The sequence below is a fragment of the Palaemon carinicauda genome, chromosome 4, assembly GCF_036898095.1.
Source record: "Palaemon carinicauda isolate YSFRI2023 chromosome 4, ASM3689809v2, whole genome shotgun sequence".
NCBI classification, from domain to species: Eukaryota; Metazoa; Arthropoda; class Malacostraca; order Decapoda; family Palaemonidae; genus Palaemon; species Palaemon carinicauda.
The window spans coordinates 198,313,311-198,323,310 of NC_090728.1; the positions used below are offsets into that span (position 1 = coordinate 198,313,311).

The following is a 10,000-nucleotide window of genomic DNA, read 5'->3' on the forward strand; positions in this document are numbered from 1 at the left end:
TTATTATTATTATTATTATTATTATTATTATTATTATTATTATTATTATTATTATTATTATTGTTGTTGTTTTTGCTATAAGCCTATATGTATCTTTAGTTAGATGAGCAGACTCCTATTAGCCATGGAACCCTGATTTTGAAAGCAATCCTTTATAGCAAATTCTCTTAGAAACGGGGGAATGAAAAGAAAACAAGAAATACCTAAATCATAACAATAGGGATGTGGATACTGTATTATCATTGTGATTATTACTACATTAGCTACAACTCTAGCTGGAAAAGAAGGATGCTACAAGCCCTAGGGCTCCAACAGGGAATGCAGACCAGTGAAGAAAGGAGATAAGGAAATAAATTGCCTATATATGAAATATAAGAATAGAAAATAGGATTTTTTAAAGAACAGTAATAATGTTAAACTAGATATGTAATGTATAAAATATGAAGAGAGGCTTATGAAAATCTATTGATCACATGAACATTGGCTGCAAGATTGATTTTCTTAAGTTCCAGAGAAAGAAGTGTGATGGTCACGGTTTTTAGAATGAAGATGAGAATAAGGATGAGACAAACTATCGATAAGCCACTTGACATTCCTACACTTTTATTAAGCTCTCTCGGCCCACTTCATTTCATAAAGCTGAGGAAAAAGAATTTGACAGTTAATGATCTTTTCATACCTTCAAGCAAGATAATTCTATCCATAAAAGTGGAAGGCCTTGACACAGGTGCACTTTCCAAGAGGAGAACAAATGGATTTGATTTCTGAATATCCATTCATAAAAGACACTTTAGGGTTGCTGTGACCTATTGTTAACGTCTTTGTCTGGTGATCGCCAGACAGGTGGTCGAGTCACGCTCAAACTTGTTAGTTCCTTTATAGTTGGCAACCTCACCATCCTTGTGAGCTAAAGATGGGGGTTTTGGGGGAGCCTATAGGTCTACTTCTGAGTCATCAGCACCTATTGCCTGGCCATCCATGGTCCTAGCTTGAATGGAGATGGGAGTTGGGGGTTGATCATATGTATATATGGTCAGTCTCAAGGGCATTGTCCTGCTTGCTAGAGGAAAGTCAATGTCCCTTACTTCTGGCATTCTGGACCGGCCTTTAAATCACAGCTGAAAAGTCTCTTCTATCCAAACCGTGTGGAAAGAGATAGTGACTGACTAGTTAATTTTTCTTTCCAATGAAGTAAAAGGGTCAATGTTATATGTGAAGAAAGAGGAGATTTGTTAAACCTATTCACTCTATATGTAGGTAAAAGAAAGCCGTAACTAGAATATCTCACCTTACAATCATATGGGAAAAAATATCATTCAAGTACCATGAGCCCATACATTTTTGTGGCCCAATTTATTTCTTTAAAGCAATGTTAACAAATATTCTTTAAAATAGGATTGCATGTAGCAAGCGTTACCATACAGTACATACACAATTATCATTGTTGATTAAGAATTACTTTTTTTTATTTACAAGTATCGTTCATTAACGCCATATGATATACTGTAGCTTCGGTTAATAAAACAAAAAGGATTAAACGCCTGCTTCCTATAACTTTACTATTGACGATCTTACACTGCACACAGCAGTAAATAAAGTCATTTATTGATACTCTAATGAAAAGGTAAATTTACAAGAATTCTTCTCAATGGTAATTGATACCGTATTCTTCAAGCACACAATAAATTGCCTCATAAATTATATGAAAAATTGGAACCAAGGATTATAGAAATTAAGTCTTTTCTGTCATTTAATCTAATTTATTCAATTCCTAGTGACTGGGTAAATCCAATGCATTCAATAGGGACAATATTCATGCATTCATAGTTATTTTATTGGAGCTTCATGATATAAATAATTAACCTTCAACGTTTAGCACCAAACATTTTATATCCATTTATATATAACACAAATCAATAGGATGATATCAAAAGATTTATATTGGAAAATGATTTAAGAAATGGATAGATCATTTATAAAATAGAGTAAGAGTGTAAAGAAGTGTTGTTTGTATATAATATATGACCGAAGAGTTCCATTACCTGAAGTAAAGAGCCGAACTTTTAAAGCTGAAGATAAATATAATCAGGTAATCATTAAAATGGATAAGATAGCAACTCAGGTGTACATTTTGGATTTACTGAAAGAGATGAGCCTTAACAATGACACACGTGCCCATACTTTAAACTGAGATGGCATAAAGAATTGATAAATCCAACACTACCTTGACTTTCAATAAAAGCCTGGTTTGCTGTTCTCTTTTCAGTTTAGCTTTTAACATATTACTTTGTGATTTGTAGCAGAAGATTTTTATTTATAAATTATACCTTTTATGGAGAATAATCTGAAACGTGGGTAATACTGTAGGCCTATCCACGAATATCTAAACCACTATACGTCGAATCATATCCTCTTCTAGTTTAAGAAATAACCTGATGCAGGATAACTAGTAACACTATTCAATATTTTTTTTTTCAAATAGTTAGCGTCTATGGAAGTTTTTTAAATCAAATTTTTTATTTATATCAATATTATCAGAATTATTATTTTACTGAAAATTTTAAAATTATTATTATTATTAGAATGATTAAAACTACTAATTTACAGGTAGTGGACACGAACGCGACATCCTTAGTCACACCCCGTCTTACCAGAGCATCTCGCTGCCACTCTCATGAGCCTGAGACTTGCACTCCGGCGTCTTGTCTTAACGGTGGCAGGTGTATCAAGACACAAAATGGTAACAGGTAAATATTATATTTATTCTATATAATAGTTTAGCATTTGACGTTTTAATTCTGTATTGTAAAAAATGCATACACTTGTGTGTACTCTTTATAACCTAGTAATGGATTTGTCCATTTTTCTTACAGACATTTCAAGACAGCATTTTTTTTTAAACATAACTTGATACGTTTCCTACTTAGTCTTCTAAAATTCTCGTCTCCCTTATTGTCATCAAACGTTACATTTAGTCCCAGATTCTTATATGAATCAACCACTTCTGCTATTCAACCTTCTTCAACGAAAATTCTTGCTTAATTTTACTGTTTTCAGTTTATCTTCATTACTTTATTGTTACTCTTTTTTTTCTCCCAGCGTTCCCTTCTGGCAATCATTTGAATTTCTTTTAATAGTATTTGTAATTTCTCGTTACTGTCCCAAATAAGCATTGTATATCCTGGAAATATTAACAATCCAACATATCACTCAGTTACAAGTAATTTTTCTATCCTACTGGTTCGTAACTACACCCACTGCCATGTTCTTAATTTCCCGCATCGCTTGATCTATACAGATGATGAACAATCCCAGAGATATAACACATCCTTATATCACACATAGTTTGACTCAAAACCAGTAACCTTGCTTCCTACTAACCATAACATGTACACTTCCTTTACCAGATATTTGTTCCATATTACTAGGACACTGGTGCAGATATGTATACTGCTACGCATTTATCTGTACATGCCTAATGTCATTTCATATTGTAGTAGCATTAGATGTGATTATATCTGTACTTTGATTGTATCTCTATTTAATATTATGTAATTTGGACTAGACTTCGTGCAGAATTGATTTAAATTTCTCATCCTCGCCTCTCGTTATGTATTAATATTTTTAAATGCCAAATACACGAATAATCTTTAAAATGCTTTATAATATTTATTGATGTATACTGAAAGAAAAGGTCTCAGAGCCTGTTACTGTTTTTTTTTTCTTTTTTTTGTAGGAGTTATTGTACAAATTAAAATTCAAATCATAAATGTTTCTCTAACACTCCAATTCAAAATGCATTAGTTGATTGTTACAATTTGCCCTAAAACTTTTGAAAACAAGGATAGGCGGTATATGACAGAAACTATTAATCACATGTAAATATAATGACAATACTAGTAAAACACAATTACTAGCAACTCCACTGAGTTTAGAATTACTTTAATAGTTTAGTACTTATTTTCTTTATCAGTGCACTGGTTATTTTTTCTCTAAGAACATGTATACAAGATTATTTTACCAAAATCGAAAATATATAATTTTTTTTTAAGTGAAGTGATTATTACTTACAGAATTTTTCTTCCAAGAACATTTATACAAGATTATTTAACCAAAATAAGAAATATGACCTTTTTTATGAAGTGAATATTACTTATAGTATACATAGCCAATTTTAGATGAAATTTGTATTTTCCCTCAGAATGGCATGGTTTTATCTATCAATCTGATAATAAGCGAATATGCTATTTCTTGAACATACATTGAAAAAAGTTATCAAATGAGTTCTTCTTGCCTTTAGGTGCGTATGTCCAAGTGGTTCATGGGGTTACCAGTGCAAAATTCTTACCCGTTCCTTCAAAGGCTCTGGATTTGCATGGATCCAGCCATTGCCTTCTTGCATACCAACAACTGTATCTTTTCGAGTTCTTACGCGGAAACAAGACGCTCTCCTTCTCTATGCTGGTCCACTTGTACATTATTCCCAAAGTTCACTCTCCGCACCAACACCATTACTTGCACTGCAGGTAATTGAGGGAAATGCACAAATGATTATAGAAGGGGGGGCAGCACCCCTCAAGTTACAAGTGAATAGAAGGGTTAACGATGGGAACTGGCACAGCATACATACAAGAATAGATAACCAGGTTAGTAAAAAGATAAACCGTTTGATTGATGATTGAAGCTTTTTGAAGAAATGGTCGTAGTATCAATAATAACTAGATATTGGCTTCTTAGAAAAAAATATCCAATTACAGTATTGATTCCTTAGAGGATCTACTTATTTCAACTAGTAATGTACCTTAATCTTCACTAGGGCGCCTCGCTTATGATTGACCACTGCAGCGAAGAATGGAATAGTAAACTCAACCACAATGACTCTCATTGTGTTACTAGAATACAATGGAGAGACCCCAAGGACGCAGAGATGTGGTTCAACGGCTCTCCCATTCAGCTAGGTGGATTAGCTCACAGCCGTCCCAACTCTCATGACCATGGGTGGAAGGAGGCTCCTATTTCTCAACCACTAGATGGATGCTTCTCGCACCTGGTTATAAATGGTCAGGTGAGGTAAGGGCTTTCTGCTTTAGGAATACCTAATAACAATAATATTCTCAACATGTGTAAAAACAGAGATGCCCCCTTTTTGCGGTTCCAACCTTTTCTAAAGATAATTTACGCTGCATTGATTTGTTTTTGTTAAAATCAATCCATTTTACATATATAATCGGTAAAAAGAAAGATTCATCAAATGTATATTTGCAGGAAAAATTATTGCCATTTCACCCCAAAAGGGTGAATTGGTCAGATTTTCTGTATTTTTAATGTTATGGCATTCATTGCAGTGCTGGTAACTACCAATATCAGTCCTGTCTTTTCAGGAGGTTTGGAAAAAGGATAATACTTAACTGTTTCATAGTTCTATTACAGCTGATGGATTTGGGAGAGCCTGCTCTAAGTAAAGACAGTGTGGCAGGATGTTTTTCACAAGATACATCTTGTTCTTATGGCTTGGGTGCATGTGGAGTTAGAGGAACTTGTGTTGGGGGTCTCAATAAACCTGAGTGTCAATGTGATCCTGGATGGACTGGCTTGAAGTGCGACAAACGCACACTCCCAGTAAAGTTGAGTTCCAAGTCGTATATAAAATTGGCCTTATCATTTACTCCTTCCTCAAGGGGCATTACCATTCAAGTCCGAATAAGGACACGGGGCAGAAAGTCGGGACTTATTCTTCGTCTCGGATCTAGAAATAACACAGCTAATATTTCCCTGAGAGTGAGTAAAATATGTTTGGCTCTTGCAACTGACAAAATTAGAGAAATAGGAAATTCTGAAATCTCATGAGATTTTGACCGAAGTAAATTCTGGAATATCAACCTGGACAAATACTTCAATCTTTTAATAGGTAATTGGTAATCATGTTAAATCCATGTATTATAGTTACAGTCTGGAATTGCCTGTGCCTCCATAATGAATTCGGAAAAACTAATGAAGTCAGCGTGCATCAGCGGCCGCCCACTAGGCGATGGATTGTGGCACACCCTCAAAATCGAATGCCATGGTCACAATATGCTCATAAGTGTGGATGATGGAGATGGGATTAGACAAAACAATTCTCTGCCGTCTCTTAACAACCACCATTCAGCAACTGATAGAGAACAACAAGGTTTTGCCGGTTTAAGTAATCTATTACTTCCACTTGAAATTGATCATGATAACAGAGTTACAGTAGGAGGAAATCTTGATGAAGAAGATACAGGACTTGGACCTGATGATGAAGACTTGGAAGACAGTAAGTAATGTGCCATGGAAAATCTATTTCTTTGTACATAGTAATAATTTTTTTTCAGTCTTACTATTGTTAGATGGATAGTAGTTTAAAAGTTTCCATTAAATTAAGAATAAGACTAAATTATCCATATAGGAGTTATTTCTATTCAGTGTAAATCTAGTTATTTGATTTACATTTACATATTTCCTTAGATTTCAGATATGCTTTAATTACCAAACCACTCTAATTAATTTAGGAAATGTCCTATTTAGCATACAATGAAATTAAATCAAATTTGCAAAGTATCATTTAACACTTCACCTCATTTGCATACAAAAGCATGTCTGGATGATCTTCGAATATCTGGTCACTCAATTCCCCTGGCGCCGACGACATTCAACAAAACGAGCTGGGGAGAGATAATAACATTCAAAGGGGTCGAGTCAGGATGCAAATTCAGAGATGCTTGCCAAGATGTTACATGTGCCTCGCCTCTTTCTTGTAACAATAACTGGGGCAGACCAATTTGTAGGTGAGTATATATTTTTAAACAAAATGTTTGTATATATATATATATATATATATATATATATATATAGATAGATATATATATATATATATATATATATATATATATATATATATATATATATATATATATATATATATATATATATATATATATGTATATATATATGCATATATATATATATATATATATATATATATATATATATATATATCCACACACACACACACACACACATATATATATATATATATATATATATATATATATATATATATATATATATATATATATATATATATATATAAATAAATAAATTTCACATACATATGTGTGTTTTTGTATATACATTTCTGAAAATTTAATTGCTCACACAGGTACACGTTTACTGGCGTATACACTATCACACACAATATATATATATATATATATATATATATATATATATATATATATATATATATATATATATATATATATATATATATATATATATATATATATGTTTATTTGTATATATGTAGATAGATAGGTTGAAACATTCATGCAAAATGTACATCCATAAAACTATATATCTGTATCATTGTCAATATTTCTTTGCATAACCTGATCTTCGTCAGTTGTGGGGAAGGTCGTCACTTGTCTGGCCGAACGTGTGAAGACATCGACGAGTGCTTATGGAGACCGTGTCTTCATGGGGGCTCCTGTTATAACGCGAATCCAGGCTTTCATTGTGTCTGTGGGCCGAGCTACACTGGAGAATACTGTCAGTGGAACAATCACCATTTTCCCGCGCATCCACTTGCCGCTCCGACGGCAATTGCTGCCGTAACTCTTTCTTTACTGCTTTTTGGTAATAATCTCAGTTTATACAATTGTCCTTTGCATGGCAAATGCTATTGTGATACGTGATTTTTTCTTCTGATTTGCATTCGCTGTTAATGTGAATTTCATAATGCACTACAAGCAGTTATTAGAGAAAAAAAAAAGTTTGTTACGTGTTGCTTCATATTATGACTTTCTTTTTGTGCAGTGTTTGTTGGCGTATTCATTTCCTTCCGACTAAAGCGTCACTGGATGTCCAAGAAATTGCCCGCAGATGCCGACAGTACTGCAAGAGATGACGGTACCATCAGTCTTGGTCAAGAAGAGATCACGATTATTGAGGTCAAAGGGGGAACGGAAGTGGGAAGTCGGGAAGAAAGATTGTGTCACCTCAAGAAAGAAGTCTCTCAAGATGTGATTCTCGAAAGTATACAGCTTAAATCCCCCAAAATCCAACATTACGTTCAAAACGAAGGTACGAATGAGAAAAGAAAAATACAGCTTAACTGATGTTTTGTATATTATTAAATCTGATGCGCGAGTTTCTGTAGGTTTGGCATTTATCGAGAAATCAGGGGAGTGTTCGGTTGATGCGATTTTTTTTACACGCAGTTGCTTGTATATATACATTACAACAACGTTCGTATTCAATTCTTTGTTCTTATGGCATTTTGCATCTTATTAATGTTTCATTCCTCTTCCCATCTCTTGTTATAATCTGAAAACCTAAAATAATTTCAACATAATTTCAAATATGTTCGTATTCTTCTTCATCTTTTTAAAAATTCTCAATAGGTCATACATATAATTTCACGTAAAATATCCATGGCTGACCGTCCATTCCACTTGAACCTTTCCAATCTTATCCACAGCCATTTTACGTTTTGTAGAAGGCTGATTAAAGTCATTCCCGTATCTAACTCGATATAGAGAAGGCATTAACGATGACAGCGTTTCTGATACCGATGGGATGGAAGTTTCTGTCTAAAAACTTCCAAAAGTAATCTTGGAAAACGGTATGGGAAAGTGGCAGCGTTTTCAAAACATGAACAAAAGAAACGCCATTGCATATAAATAAAAAAGGTCGGGGTTGAAAGCTTAAAAATTGTATACATTCTAGTCGTATAACATGAATCAAAAGACTAGCACATAATAAATAAATATATATATATAATATATATATATATATATATATATATATATATACATATATATATATATATATATATATATATATATATATATATATATATATATATATATATATATATATATATATATACATACATACATATATATGCATATATATGTGTAAACGCGCACATATATATATATATATATATATATATATACATATACTTATATATATATATATATATATATATATATATATATATATATATATATATATATATATATATATATATATATATATATGTATGTATCTATATATATAGATGGATAGATATCAACACAACATCGTGTTCAAATAGAAATAAATTTCTACCTCATACTTGGGATCGAACGCTGGCCCCTTCTAATGAAAGGCCAGGTCGAAACCAACCATGCCACGAGAGAACATAAAAGAAGTCGGAACCTAACTGCTAATCAGCTGTTCAGGATTTACCTGGCGAGACATCAGTCTCTTACCAGCGAATTTTTCCTGACTTCCCTGCCCATCACGTAACACAATTGATAGTAATTCATTCAAATTACCCCTAATGACTCAATATGGATCACCACAACATCGTGTTCAAATAGAAATAAATTTCTACCTCATATATATATATATATATATGTATATATATATATATATATATATATATATATATATATATATATATATATATATATATATATATACAGAGAGAGAGAGGGAGAGAGAGAGAGAGAGAGAGAGAGAGAGAGAGAGAGAGAGAGAGAGAGAGAGAGAGAGAGAGAGAGAGAGAGAGAATGTTTTTAAACTCCATACAGATCGGACATGATAAGTTTAACTCTGAATCAAAGCGTATAGGATAAATTTGCTCAGTGTGTCTACATGATTCTTGTTCACTCTATTCACAGAAAAGGGTTCGAAATCCAGCATAATTTGTCTCCAACCTGACAAAGAGTCTTTAGCGAAAGCTGCTGCCCTATTAGAAGGATCCTCGAACATCCTCGATGACACTGTTATGGCTAAAGACGACCTTCGGGCTTATGCCTACGAGGGGGACGGGTCGTCGGCTGGGTCATTGTCTTCTGCTTTATCAGGTAAAACGATATATATATACTTTTTTTTTTTAAACTTTCAGGGTATATCAACTATCTTACAAGATTTAGTTGCGTCATAAAGATCGTATTTACTTTGCAATATGTAAATACTCATTCATTCC

The 10,000-nt window shown here is 33.0% G+C and overlaps 1 pseudogene; it reads left to right on the forward strand.

Moving 5' to 3' along the window:
- The window catches only part of LOC137639832 (putative neural-cadherin 2), a 77,923-nt pseudogene that overhangs the window by 66,277 nt on the left and 1,646 nt on the right, over positions 1-10,000 (forward strand).